General features: G+C 40.9%; 1 protein-coding gene and 1 non-coding gene across 2 annotated transcripts in view; both read left to right on the top strand.

Annotated features, from left to right (window-relative positions):
* The window catches only part of SMYD3 (SET and MYND domain containing 3), a 630,991-nt gene that overhangs the window by 419,691 nt on the left and 195,857 nt on the right, over positions 1–15,443 (top strand). The window lies entirely within an intron of this gene.
* Positions 4,758–4,859, top strand: LOC132539145 (U6 spliceosomal RNA). The gene has a single exon (XR_009550451.1). It is a non-coding gene; the product is annotated as a U6 spliceosomal RNA (small nuclear RNA).

Here is a 15,443-nt window from a genome sequence, read left to right as displayed (position 1 = left end):
TTGTAAAAAATCTGCCTTTTGTGTGCTTATATTGTCAGAATAGGACTTTATAGCCCTCGTTTCTCTTGAGATACCTTCAAATTTAATTTGTTCTGTTTTGGAGCAGGAGGAGAAAAAAAAAGCCTGAATTCAAATCCTGACATTACTGTTAGATCTTTCTGAGCTCAATCTCCTTATCTGTAAAACCTCATGTTTGATGCTCCCAACTTTTTTTTATTGCCACCATAGTTATTGCTGGGGTTCAGAATTTGCATTATGAATCCACTGCCACTGATGGGTGTATGTGTTGTAGAAATGGAAGGTGAGGAGGACAGAAAGACACTGTCATCACTCCTGAAGCTTTTTGCCTGCAGCTGGGGTCTGGAGGGTTGACCCTGTATGTGGTGGTGTGTGTACTTTATCAGGTGTGGTACCATTTGGCCCCTCTTCTCCTAACTTTTGTATAAATAAAAGCACATGTTAAAGCACCTCCTGTAGTATTGATCTCAGTACAGCAGCCAAAAAAAAAAAAAAAGAAACATTACTGGTTTTGCCTTCCTTTCAGAAGTTTTTTTTTTTTTTTTTTTTTTGTCTTCAGGGTAGAACAGAGAGAAATTGAGAAGCGAGGGGAAGATACAAAGGGAGACAGAAAGGAGAGAAAGACACCTGCAGAGTTGCTTTGCCCCTTGTGAAGTGACCTTTCTGCAGGTGGGCAGGCAGGGGCTCCAAGCAGGATCCTTGTGTGGGTCCTTGCATTTCGTACTATGTGTGATTAACTCAGTGCACCACCACCTGCATCCCCTTCCCCAGATTTTGTTGTTTGTACCTGACTTTGCAATTCTACATTTTAGTGAAATTAAGTCCAAAGCCACATTTCCCAAATGACCATCTTCCTCCCTGTGTTCTCTCTCCTCTCTCTCTCCCTCTGCCTCTCTCTCTCTCTTTTTCTGTTGCCACCAGGGTTATCACTGGAGCTCTTTGCCTGCACAGTGAATTTACTGCTTGCAGTGGTCATTCCCTCCTTCCTTTTATTTGCTAGGACAAAGAGACATTGGGGGTGAGGGGTGAAGACACAGAAGGACAAGAAGAGAGACACCTGCACTTAACACTCAGGAAGCAGGGGATTGAACCCAGGTCCTTGCACATAGTAACATGTGCACTCAACTGGTTGTGTCACTACCTGACCCCCATGACTCCCACACATATTATTTTCTAAAACTTGAAAGAGAAAATAATTGGGAAGATAAGTTATGAGTTGTGGTGTTGTTTCTTTTTAGATATTCTGCCCATAACAATCTGAGAACGTGAGATAGCAAGGATCCTTAGAGGAGAAAGAAGTTCACAAAAGGTTTAGGGAGGCTATTGGATTTAATGGAAGAATGTAAAGGTGGCAGTGTTGATATGACATATATATTATGTTTGAAGAAGGATTTTGAACCTACTCAAATATGGAAGGAATATATCTAGAGCAGAGGGGTATTCATTAACTAAAACACATACAAGAAATATAGCAGCCCTGCAAAATTTCCAGACTTACCCAGAAGATTCCAGAAGAAATGGTTGAATTATTGGCAGTGAAATAGTAGCTCACTAGAAAGAAAAGTGGAAGAGCAAGAACTAATCATTCTTTAATTGTCTCCAAGAATCTTCACCAACAGTGGGATGAGAAGAAAGTGAGTGTTGTATAGATAGGAAAGAAAAAAAAAGAAGTAAATATTTGATAATGGAAACAGAAGTGAGGGAAAGAGCATATTTAGGCTTCATTTTTCCCTTTAAAAAATTTTTATTAGTGTTTTAGTATTGGTTTACAAAATTACATGTCAACAGGGGTATAAATCCACTCCATTCCCACCACCAGGGTTCTGACTCTTCAGTCTCCCCACTGCAAGTGCAGGCTTCATTCATATATTTTTTTCTCAGGCTGGGGACTTCATTAATTTCTCTTCTTTTTTCCCTTTTCCCCTTTCCCCTTCCATTTTGCCCTTTGCTTCTCTCTCTCTCTCTTTCTCTCCCTCTCCCTCTCCCTCCCTCTCTCTCTCTCCCTCCCTCTCTCTCTCTCTCTCTGTCCCTTTGTTCCTCCCACTCTCTTTCTACCCTTCCTTCCTTCATTCCTCCTTTCCTTCTTTTCTTCCTTCCTTCTTGGCTAAATAGTCTAAATTATGACCACGGTAAATGATGAAGTCAAAGTGAGATGGGATTCTGTGGATGAATTTTGTGAAAAAAAAAAAAATGTGTTGTTGGTGAATGTTTCCCCCTTTCCTTTGAAGTTAGTTCTTTTTCATTATTTTCTGTAACATTCCTTGGGAATAACTGGGTAGGACTGCAGATAAACACAGACTCATTTGGCTTGCTATAATTTGTCTTCTCTGCATCTTCACTAGCTGTGCTAGTGTGAGGATTAGTTTCTATTTCAGTAAAATGAGGAATAGACAGATAGCATACCAAGATGATGATCATTTTTTGAGGCAGTTGATTCTGCTAAAGAACATATATCAAATATGTTTTTAAAAAAGAGATAAGCAGGGTAACTCCACTGCCTTCCACGTGGCTGTGTGATGTTCAAATGCTGAGACAGTGAGAAACAAATCATTATCCAACAGAATATAATTGTCACTGGATTAAGTCAGATCTTGGGATGGCTGGTCAAGGAAAGGAAATCAATTGTTGGTGCCAGGTAGTGGCAGACCAAGTTGAATATAGATGTTATCATGTACAAGGACCCAGGTTCAAGCTGCAGGAGGGAAGCCTCATGAGTGGTGAAGCAATGCTGCAGATATCTCTCTTTCTCTCCTTTATATCTCTCTTTCGTCTCAGCTTCTATCTCTATCCAATGAATAAATCAATAAGCAAATACTTGCTACCATCCCTACATCCTTTCCAGTTGTACCAGCACAGATCCATGTTCAAAAGAAGGGAAGAATAAGAAAAAATTTTAAAAAGGGGCCAGGTGGTAGTGCACCTGGTTGAGCACACATGTTACGCAATGCGCAAAGACCCAGGTTCGAGCCCCTAGTCCCCACCTGCAGGGGGGAAGCTTCAAAAGTGGTGAAACAGATGTCTCTCTGTCTCTCACCCTCTCTATCCCTCCCTTCCCTCTCAATTTCTGTCTCTATCCAATAAATAAATAAAAATTAAAATTTTTAAATATTACAAAAAAGAAGAGAGAGAGCAAGATACTTATGAACCAGTGGCTTGTAGGGACTCAAAAGCAAGCAGGTAGAATTAACACCATCAAAAAATGACACTATCTGCCTTCCTTGTGACAGGTGCTCTCACAGCATTGTTCCCACTTTGTCTCCTCACTTGTCTTAACTCATGTTAGATTATTTGAGCATCTGTCTGCTATTCTTAGGGGAGAGTATAGTTTTGTAGATAACATTCTCAGTGGTGACTGAACATCTGGGCATACTCTGGGCTTGGAGAGGAGATCATGATAAATCAGGCATCATTTCTTCTCAGGTTCATTCATCTATTTAAAAAATGTTTATGGGGGTGGGTGGGTGGTGATGCGCAAGGACCCATATTCCAGCCTTCTCTTCCTCCAGCAGGGAGAAAGCTTCATGAGCATTGAAGCAGGTCTGCAGGTATCTCTCTTTCTCTTTCCCTTTCTATCTACTCCTCCCCTCTTAATTTCTCTCTGTCATATCTAATGAAAAATAAAGGAGAAGAGAGGGGGGGAGAGAGAGAGACAGAGAGAGAGAGAGAAAAGCCACTGAGAGCAGTGGATTCATAGTACTGGCACTGAGCCTCAGTTATAATCTTAGTGGCAATAAAAAATTTATTTGTGGAAGGCCTACTATGAGCCAGGCATATTAGTAAATATGAATGTAGACAATACTGCTTACACAACTCTTGCTAATAAGCATTTTGGTAATTTGAAGGTGTGTGTGTATGAATATTCTTTTGATGTGTGTCACCTAGAGCTCATTTGTAAAAGATTAGATTCTCTTAGGTAGTGAAACTGACTTAACTATAGCTACATGCACCAACATAATGTGAATCTTAGGAAACATACTGTTTATAAAAAATAAACAAGTTGTAAAATAATAAGTGGAAATTAAAATCAAGACAAACCAAACAATATGTTGTTTATGGTTATTTGCATATGGGATAAGGTAAATATAAAAATAAGAAATTCAACATCAAGATAATGATTACCTCTAGAAGGTAGTAAAAGAATGAGGTGCAAAGGACCACAAAAATATTAAATTGTTCTACCAATATTTAATGGTATGAGTGATTACTAATCATTAGATGGTAGGTAAATTGGCATACACTGTAAGTACTATCAACAGCAGGAAAGAACACGTGAAGCCACAGGAGTGTAGGGTGTGACAGAGAAGTTCTATACAAAGTGTAACCTGGTATGCACATATATTATGGAGAACTTTTAATATACTAAAGAATTTTCCCTTCATTTTGTAACCTCTGAGCAGATCGTATTTTTCTTTATCTTTCCTTCCCTTTTTAAAAACTTTTATTACCACCAGGGTTACCACTGGGGTTCAGTACCTGCATGACAAACCCACTGCTCCTAACAGGCATCTTCCTCCCTCCCTCCCTTCCTTTCTCTCCTCCTCCCTTCCTCTTCCTCTCTTTTTTCTTCTTTCTCTCTCTCTCTCCCTCTCCCTCTCCTTCCTCCTTCTCCCTCTCCCTCTCTCCCCCTCTCCCTCTCTCTCTCTCTTCCCCTCCCTCTCTTCTTCTTTTTCTGTTTCTTATTTGTTTGATAGGACAGAGAGAGATTGAGAGACCAAAGAGAGATAGAAAGAGAAAGACACGTGCTTGCTTCGGCAGCACATACACTAAAAACGATACAGAGAAGATTAGCATGGCCCCTGTGCAAAGATGATATGCAAATTTGTGAAGCGTTCCCTAACAAAAAAAATATATATAGGAAGAAGAAAGAAAGAGAAAGATACCTGCAGTACTTGCTTCACCACTTGTGAAGCTTCTCACTTGAAGATGAGGAATGGGAGCTGAAACCCAGGTCTTCACGCATGTTAATATGTGCTCTTAACCAGGTGAGCCACCGCCTTGTGCCCCATATTTCTCTGTTCATAAAATCAGATCTGTCCTTAAGAAGGATTTGTGTGGTGGCAGTTTAAAGCATGTTAGAATCATACGGAGAGAGGTATGGGGAGTGGTGTTAGCATCTAACTGGAAACTTGCAAACAAGAATTCATGATTGGCCAAGATTAGTAACGGCAGTAGAAATAGAAAAGAGTGAATGTGAGAGTGAGAGTTGATACAAAGATATCACCTGATTGATAATTGACTTTAGAAGGAAAGGACACTACTCCTTTTTTTAAAAGTTATTTTTATTACTATTTATTTTCCCTTTTGTTGCCCTTGTTGTTTTATTATTGTAGTAGTTATTGTTGTTGATGTTGTTATTGTTGGATAAGACAGAGAGAAATGGAAAGAGAAGGGGAAGACAGAGAGGGGGAGAGAAAGAGAGACACCTGCAGACCTGCTTCACCATCTGTGAAGCGACTCACCTACAGGTGGGGAGCGGGGGGCTTGAACCAGGATCTTTATGCCAGTCCTTGTGCTTTGCACCACCTGCGCTTAACCTGCTGTGCTACCGCCGGACCCCTGGAAATGACACTTCTTTATCTTAGCTCTTTGCCTTGGTTCTGTATTGGCTCACATATCTGCCTCATCTTGATCTGCACCCTTGATTTGTATGTAGCAAGCAATTCAGGAAAGGACTTACCAACTGTATTTTAACTAGCATCTTAATATATTTTCAGTTATTTCTTTACTGCAGTTCCGCGAACATCTTTAAAACACTTGCAATGTTTGACTACTGCAAATTAAAGAAAGATGAGTAACTATTTGCTCAAGTACAAATATTTATGCTATAGAAAATGATGTAAAACAAAGCACACATACTCTTTTTCTTGACAATATTGACCATTTAACTGTGACCTAATTACTTTATTGATCTAACATCTAAAGGTGCTTGCTGTGCTATATGTTGGTCTCTTTTCACTTAAAGATGTTATATTCATTAGCTATTTCTTAAAAAAAATTATTTATAAAAAGGAAACATTGACAAAACCATAGGATAAGGCTACTCTACACAATTCCCACCATCAGAACTCTGTATCCCATCCCCTCCCCTGATAGCTTTCCTATTCTTTATCCCTCTGGGAGTATGCATCCAAGGTCATTGTGGGATGCAGAAGGTGGAAGGTCTGGCTTCTGTAATTGTTTCCCCGCTGAACATGGGCATTGGCAGGTCGATCCATACTCCCAGCCTGCCTCTCTCTTTCCCTAGTGGGGCAGGGCTCTGGGGAAGTGGGACTCCAGGACACACTGGTGGGGTTGTCTGCCCAGGAAAGTCTGGTTGGCATCATGCTAGCATCTGGAACCTGGTGGCTGAAAAGAGAATTAACATATAAAGCCAAACATGAACCTAAAGGCTGGAATAGTGCATATGAAGAATTGGGGGGGGGGTCTCTGTTTTGTAGATAGCTAGTAGGCCTATTTTTCAATTACATGAGGTTTACTCTGATTGTCTTTCAACAAAAGCTGACATAAACAATGGGTTTCCTTTTTAGCAAAAAATATCATTAAGCATCTTTCCGAAATTCTGTTGTAGCTACAATTGACTAAGCAACCCCATTTAATCTTAGTTGGTATTGGACTTCTTGGCTTCATTTGTGATTTAAAATTATTAAAGAACTGGCACCTCCCCCCAAAAAAACTGATCATAGAGTATACTTAGGAAAGTATGAGCAGAGATTTGCTATTGCTGCTATTCATTAAAAAACAAAACAAAACATAGCTCAGTGGGCCAGGCTGTGGCACACCCTGTTGAAAGTATATGTTACCATGCCCAAGGACCCAGGTTCAAACCTCCACGCCTCACCTACAGGACAAAAGCTTCATGAAGCACTCTGTCTCTCCCTACCTATCTCCACCTCCCTTCTCAATTTCTCTTTGTCCTATAAAAAAACTAAAAGAAAAAAAAAAAGCAAACAAGGAAAAAAAATGGCCAATGAGCAGTTAATTTATTGTGTGGGCACCAAGCACCAGCAATAACCCTGATGACAATCAAAAATAATACAAACCAACCAACAACCACACAAGTAAGTTACTTTTCTTGAGATTTGCTCTTCCCATTTCCTTTATTCAGAGTAGTGTGCTGAAAAACACTTTCAGTTAAAGATTTCATTTGTCAGTAGTTGGAGCTCAGTATGTTAGTATGTAGACAAGTCTCACCAATGGGGGAAAAGAAAATCACATCATGCTTTGCTTCTTGCTTCTGATACCCCAGTCGTAGTTTATGTTATGGCCAAAGAGCTCTATTTTGAATTCCTCTTTGGAGAAGCAGCACCACTGTACTCAAAGATTTCTTTTTTCCCCCCACTTTCTGGAATGTTTGGGGGATTTCATGATTAATGCCTACAAGTTCCTTTGTTTTAAATTCTTACAGCCTCCTGCTTAGCTTCTAATTGCTAGTTGCTCTGTCTGATAACTACCTTTCCTGCTAGAAATCTAATGCTGTACAAAACTAAAGATATTTATTCTTCACCTGGATCTAGGATCTAGGGATGTACCAACTACCACATAAGAAAATAAAAATAGTTGAATATGTTCAAAAGATTTACTTTGGAATAGGAAACTCTTTTGTAGTTGAGAGCATTTATGAAAGTTTTTACCACTCCTTGCTGTAGTGGGTAGTTGATGCTGTCTCTGCATTTAGCTCTGTAAAAACACTGTCTATCTATAGTACACTATAAAATATATTTCTTGTACATATCAACTTTCAGCGTTGTTTTTGCACAGACTACTAACCATGCTGAGATCAGTGGGTTAACTTTTTCATTGAAAATTGATTCTTTAATACCACCAGGGTTGTTGCTGGAGCTTGGTGCCTGCATGGCAGATCCACCTATTTTATTTGATAGGACAAAAAGAAATTGAGAGGAGAGGGGAAGATAGAGGAGAGAGAGATTGACATGGGGAGCTGGAGACTTGGACACTGTTCCTTGCACATGGTAATGTGTGTGTTCAACTGGGTGTGTCACTAAACACCCCCCCCCCCCAGTGTCTTATAAGAGCTGTATCACGACCTTAAGTTAATTTTATGATAACAATGGTCCCGGCTAACCAGTAATTTTCCATTCTCCTCGGAACTGCTCCTTCACTCATTTGCTTCTGAAGATCAAATTTCTGATTTATTGAACTCAGCTATCATCAGGCAACCATGAACAATCACTACATCTCTTTTTTCTATTTTTTGTCAACCTTTCATCTTTCTTCATGATAATCCAAATTTATTCTGACAGTCAATAATTGTCATACTTCTGAATTCTGTGGTTGTGTGTAATTTTTCTGCATGTGTGAACTCACTGGTTCTTCTTTTCATGCCTTGTTTCCTTCTAGTTCATATTTGCTGCAGCTTCCCCAAAAGATTCTTACATGCCTGTTTTCTAGGCTTATCTTTTTATTGACAATTCTTTCATTTGCTTTTCCCCTTCAAATAGGCTTTGCTTTAGTAACCTCTACTGAAGGGCACTTCTGTGTTATTTCCTTTAAAACCAACATTTCTTGTCTGACCATTGATGACTTGCTACATTTTTCCAGAAACAACAGATTAATTCTCATTTGGAATGTTGCCTCCAAAGTCAAAGCTGGAAACCTCACATATGCAAATTCAGTTACGCTTGCTCTAATTATCAAAGTCTGATTCCTTCAGCAAATGTATTTTATTTTGCATTTAGATGTTGGGGGAAAAATGGGCGGAAAGTATGTGCAAAATAAGGCTAGAGGGGGGCTGGGCGGTAGCACAGAGGATTAAGCGCTCATGGAATGAAGCGCAAGGGCCTGCGTAAGGATCCTGGTTCGAGCCCCCAGTTCCTCACCTGCAGGGGAGTCTCTTCACAGGCGGTGAAGCAGGTTTGCAGATATCTATCTTTCTCTCCTCCTCTCTGTCTTCCCCTCCTCTCTCCATTTCTGTCTGTCCTACAACAACAACAGAAATGACAGCAACAAAACTATAACAAGTGCAACAACAAGGGCAACAAAATGGGAAAAATAGCTTCCAGGAGCAGTGGATTCGTAGTGCAGGCACTGAGCCCCAGCAATAACCCTGGAGGCAATAATAATAATAAGGCTAGAGGGAGAAAAGAGTCATCTAGAATTTTATTTTATTAAAACTAGCTAGTTAAATTTGTGTATAAGGCAAGAAAAGGAAAATTCACCTCTTGTATTTGTGATATTGAGCAGTAAGGGGGCTATTGCATCTCATACATTAGGAATTCTTTTTCTTTTTTGCCTCCAGGGTTATCATTGGGGCTTGGTGCCTGCACTACTGCTCCTGGAAGCCATTTTTTTCAATTTTCTGGATAGAGCACAGAGAAATTGAGAAGGGATGGTAGCTAGAGTGGAAGAGAGATACAGACACCTGTAGCCCTGCTTCACCGCTTGTGAGGTGAACCTCTTAAGTCCCTATTGGTCTGAGCTCACAGCTTTTGGCCACAACTGGAAACATTGCAGGCTGTGCTCATTTCTATAAATTTTTTTAAATTATTATCTTTATTTATTGGATAAAGGCAGCCAGAAATCGAGAGGGTAGGGGGAAGTAGAGAGAGAGAGAGAGACTGAGAGACTGAGAGACACCTGCAGCCCTGCTTCGGCCCTCACAAAGCTATCCCCCTGCAGGCGGGGACCGGGGACTGGAACCCAGGTTCTAGCATGTGCAGGTGTGCCAAGCTGGTGTGCAAAGCTGCACTCATTTCAGGGCCAGTATTCCTCAAATGCCATTTGGAGACTGGGGCAGCCCTATCATTGCTGCTTTATGATGAGGGCAAGGTCCTGGGAAGGCCTTTAAGAGGGCTTATGACTGATGCTCCTGATGGGAGTGGCCAGTGGTGATGGAAAGAGGGATCCATTAGCAGTGTAGGCCCATCATATTTGTGTGAGAATCCAAGGATTCCTCATTAGGGTCCCAAATGATAAGGTGGTGTGATATTGATCAAAGGGGCCATTATTAAGTGAGCCAATCTCTTGCCCTTATCCAACTTTTGTAGTCCTGTCTTTATCTGAGGACCTTAGACTTTTTTCCCAGTTTTTTATGCGTTGAGTGTCATTTGTTGAACCCAACCAGAATTAGTTTTTTGCTATCTGTCTTCTTTGGGCCTTTCTACTAGATTGCTAAGCTAATTTGGTCTAAGTCTAATCACTGAGGACTACTGAGCATTTTTATTTTGAGTTATATAATTGTTTCTTGCTTATGGATATATTTTCACCTGTACCCAGTACCCTAAACCCCAGCCTATATCTAGTATCCGTTACTTTGTTAGATGATGTACCATCAAATGTGGACATAGGTATTCCCACGTGTTAGGAAAGATCTCACCAGATTAAGGAGTTGTGAGGTTGATATCTCAGGCTCAGTATCTCTGGTTACAGTCCACAGTAAGAATTCAGTAGCAGCATAACATGGGATGGTAGCACTAGTAGCGACTTGGTTGATGTCAACAGAGGTGGTATGTCAGTAAGGAATCAGAGAGAAGAAATATCCAGAATTATGGGGATAGTCCTAGAAATTCCAGGACTAGGAGAAATCAAGATCTTAAAGAAAATGCAAAGTGAGGGGGGTGGGTGGTTGGTAGCACAGCAGGTTAAGCACACCTGGTGCCAAACACAAGGACTGGTGTAAGGATTCCCGCAGGAGCCCCTAGCTCCTCACCTGCAGGGGGGTTGCCTCACAAGCGGTGAAGCAAGTCTGTGGGTGTTGGTATGTTTCATATTGGTTTGGTCCCCTTCCCCCCACCTCTGGAAGATTGTGGTTTATCCCTGCTAGTTTCGCGGCCCGCTTGTCCCCACCCCAGAAAAAGAACCCCTACGGATGTCCAGGGTTCCAGCAGCAGCCGCTGAGGGAGAATGATGGGGAAGCACATGGTGTGGTGATTTGCCTGCTTGTGAATAAAGATTAAACTGCAGCTTCTCGGCCCAGTCGTGTGTCCCCAAGTCTTTGTCTACCGCTGCGAAGCTAGCCCGGCCTGCTGGAGCCCCGAACGTTAACGACATGTGGGTGTCTATCTTTCTCTCTTTTTCCCGCCCTCTCTCAATTTCTCTCTGTCCTGTCCAACAACAACAACAATGACAACAATAACAATAATAACAAAAGCGGGAGGGGGGAAGAAAATGCAAAGAGTTTAGTCAGAGTAGTGGTGTGGTATGTGAGATGCTTAAGTGTAGCACAAAAGAAAAATATATTTATATATCAATATATTAATCTATATATCTATATCATCTATATCTATATGTCTATATCTATACTATATCTATATCTATACTATATCTATATATCATCCATATATATATATCTGTATCTATACTATATGTATATCTGTACTATATCTATACTATATATCTATACTATATCTATATCAAGAGTGTATATGAACCCTGGCATAGCTACCTGGGAGCAGGCATTTCACTCTGGGATCTTTTTCTAACCAAAGACTATAGAAGCTCTGGTTGAAGTGTTAAATTTCTCACCCCATTGGATCTGTAGATAATAAATAGGTAATAAAGAAATAGTGTGCCCTCCCTCCAGTCCCCACCCCAGCCCCCACTCTCAATTCCTCAACAATTTTGATATGTCTTTGTATATCTTTCCTTAGTTTCCTAATATGTTTGCTGGTTTCAGAGGCCTGTGTTTTCAATGAGAAGTACCCAGCTAAAATGCCTGAGTTCAGTACCTGGCTTTGCAATTTGTCAGGTTAATGATGGATAGCTTTGAAATCCATCGGCAACTTCCCTATCCAAATGATCCTTGTAAGTGCTTTCACTGAGAGAGAGCTGTGTGGTAGGTGGGGGTAAAATGAGAAGTTTGGTTTTAAAACAATTCATTTATATGCAGCTCCAAGGGATACTGCATTTCTTAACTCAGCATTGAAAGAAGATTCTGGGAACATATCTGCATTATGTCACCTTCAGAGTATAGGCAAATTTGACAAGACCGTTGACTTGGCACAACCAGTATAACTTTATATCAAGGTTATATTCTGGGTTTTGAGTGACTTATGATTGTGTTATAATATCTGACTCAGAGGATGGTGAAAACAGAGAACTGAAAATGATGGCAAATACATTTGGGAAGTGCTAAGATTAAGGCAAACAATACAATTCATGTTGTGAAAAGACTCAAAGAGACATAGGAGTTCTCAGAAACTCAGGGACCTAAGTGTACCGCCCAGGGCCAGTTTGTATACCATGACTTTCAGAAAATAGATATGCTTTCAGAAACCTGAAGGTATGTTTCCAGTGACACTGTATTTTACTAGTTCCAAGATAAATATTTCATCACAATTTCCTATCTCTGAAACTAGAAGCTGTTTTACAACTGAAAGCTTAATTGTTAATAGTTCCTCTTAGTGACATGTAACATAATGGTGCATCTTACTGTTGTTGAGCCTGTCTTATAGTTGAGCCATGGCAATTATGATTTCATTAATATTTACCAAACTTCCTGTGTGCCGGGAGTCATTTTGAGGACTACACATGTTATCTCATTTAATCTTCATAATTCCTTTGCTATAAGCTTTCTGATAAATTCTGGCCTTTCATTTCTGGGTTCTTCCTAATAGAAACTAATTGGCCAGTAGCACAGAGATACAAACATAGACATAATTTAGTACATGGCACCTCACATAAAAATCCTAATTCTTGAAGGAGGGGAGACAGCATAATGGTTATGCAAACGATTTTCATGCCTGAGGATCTGAGATCTCTGTTCCAAGTACCACCTTAAGTCAGAGCTAAGCAGTGCTCTGGTGTATCTCTCTTTTTCTCCCTGGCCCCATATCTTTCATAAAAAACAAAATATATTAATATTAAAAAAGATAAAACAAGTTAAGGCAATGCCATACTTATTATATATATATTGGGCTAGGGGAAATAACATGATGGTTATGTAAAAGATTTTCATGCCAGAGGCTCTGAGAGCCCAGGTTCAATCCCCAGAAGGATTGTGAACCAGAGTTGAGCAGGGCTCTGGTCTCTCTTCCTTTTTCTGTGTGTATCTTTCTCTCTGTGTCTCACTTTTATTAAAACAAACACACACCAACTCCCTGATACCTTAAAAACTGTGATCAGGTGGGAAGGCAGAAAGCATTCATGAAGCAAGAGAAGGCAGTCAGGTTTATCTGAAGGTAGATAAGGCGCAGGAGGGAGGGAGGGTTCTTTTCAATCTGTCTCTGATCTTTACATGTATGAATATGCACATATGATTACAGGTACTGTGACATTCTCATGACCTGTCAAGTCTTGCTCTTCTTCTTTTTCTCTTCCTCCTCCTCCTTCTCCTCCTTTCTTTTAACCACTTGCTCTTTTGTAGCTGATTTGTCTTTTCAGCCATATTGGGGAGAGAATAATTCTCTCTATAGCACTCACTGGGTAATGGTAACTGGCTACAATGAGACAGTGGGAGAGTGGAAAATTCCAAGGCCATCCATCCTGCTTTACATCTCCCAGCTGGTCTGTAGTAATCCCCAACAATCCTTCCTGGGACTGATCAGAGTGTGGGGAGACCAGTGCACCTCCCAGGGCCCTGGGAGAGTAGCAGCAGACTCATGTGTTTCTAAATTGATCTGACAGATTAGAGTGCCACCCTGCATTATTGCAGCTAGTATTTTGACAGAGCGACTCACAAAGACATATGGCCAATAGTCAGGAAAATCATCTTTGGCTGAGGAAGACTTGAATTTGTCAGAATTAGAGAGAAACATGAGATTTGTACATTGCTACATTCTTGGGTCACTAGACACAATGGTGAAAGGAATCATTCCCCCCCTTCTTCCCTAGTGCTTACAGCTATGCCTGGTATATAATAGTTTCTTAATAAATGGATACATGAACATCTTTTTTAAATATAATTTTTTGTGGGGGGTTATGCTACAATTGTTGACACATGGGTATAATTTCTCAAATCTCACTCTATTTCTGATGCTCCTATGTTACTTGCCTTTCATTTCTCCCCATCAGTGCTCCCCCTCTCCCCTGCCAACATTCTGTCCTCTGTACTGTATTTCAGGACCAAGGTTTCTGCTACAGTTATTTTGACAAACTGGGTTTTGCTGCTGTGGGAGAGGCAGTGGGTCTGTAGCTTTAGATGAGCTATTGATCCCTCTCAGCCTTCCTTGCCTCATCCTTAAAATGGAGACGCTGTACTGACAGCTCCCTGGGCTGGGGACTGGAGAACTGGAAGTCCAGATGCCAAGTGGAAAGTGTTTCGGAATGTGTCACCCAAGAAATGTCAGCTGTGCCTCTCCTGGGCAATGCCTTTGGGTTTGAGTGAGGTCTTTTGCTTTGTTTGGGAAGCAGGGGTAGTTTTCTGGCTTTCTCTACAAGTTGTGGCGGAGAGTCGAGGAGACAAGAGGGCTCACAGCATTCCCGAAATCATCTTTACCCAGGCAGTATTCCTGTTTGGATTCTCTGTATTCTCTATATTCTCTGCAAAAGACCTTACCCTTTCTGTCTCTTCTTTCTCACTCTTCAGAGAACAAAAGGCTAACCTGTGACATTTTAGGTGGTGCCATCTTCAATATGGCTGAATTTTCCCCTCTCTTCTCTACTTTCATTAATACGGAGCGAGGATAGGATGCATTTTAGAAGTCTGGGTCTTGGGGCTGGCTGGTGGCACACCTGGTTCAGTTGCCTGTGTTACAGTGTTCAAGGACCTCCAGTCCCTACCTACAGGGGGAAAGCTTTGCAAGTGGTAAAGCAGTGTTGCAGGTGTCTCTCTGTCTCTCTTTCTCTCTATCATCCCCTTCACTCTCAATTTCTGGCTGTCTCTATTCAAAAAAATAAATAAAGATAATAAAAAATTAAAAATAAAGTTTGCATTAAAAAAGGAGTCTGGGTCTTTAAAAATTACATGGGTGTGGAACATAGTATAATAAGTATGCAAAAAGACTTCCATACCTGAGGTTCTAAAGTCCCAGGTTCAGTCCCCAGCATCACCTTAAGCCAGAGCTAATCTCTGGTCTCTCTCTCTCTCTCTCTCTCTCTCTCTCTCTCTCTCTCCTCTCTCTCTCTCCCTCCTCTCTCTCTCATAAAGGCAAATAACATTTGTAAAATATTTTCTAATTATGTATGCCATGATAAAGGTCAAAGTACTACTCTGCCTTATATATGTGGTACCAGAGATCATACCTGGGGCCTCAGGCAGGCCAATTCTGTACTCTGCTTCTGCCTTACCTTCCTGGCTGCTTGTAAGTCCTTTTTTTTTCTTCTTCAAGCTGGAGTCTTGTGCAAGTATGATTAGTTTTTCCTCCAGATAGCAAGACAGAGAAGGAGAGACACCATAGTGTAGGAGCTTCCCTGGTGTCATTACAACTCCCACATGGTCCTGGGATTCAGAGGTGGGCTGTGTGGATGGCAAGACATGTACCCTGCTTAGTGAGCTCTGTCCATTGTAAACCAAGGAGAGGAGATATGGT

Source organism: Erinaceus europaeus, chromosome 6, assembly GCF_950295315.1.
Source record: "Erinaceus europaeus chromosome 6, mEriEur2.1, whole genome shotgun sequence".
In the NCBI taxonomy this organism is placed as follows: domain Eukaryota; kingdom Metazoa; phylum Chordata; class Mammalia; order Eulipotyphla; family Erinaceidae; genus Erinaceus; species Erinaceus europaeus.
This window is presented reverse-complemented; position numbering and strand designations above follow the sequence as displayed.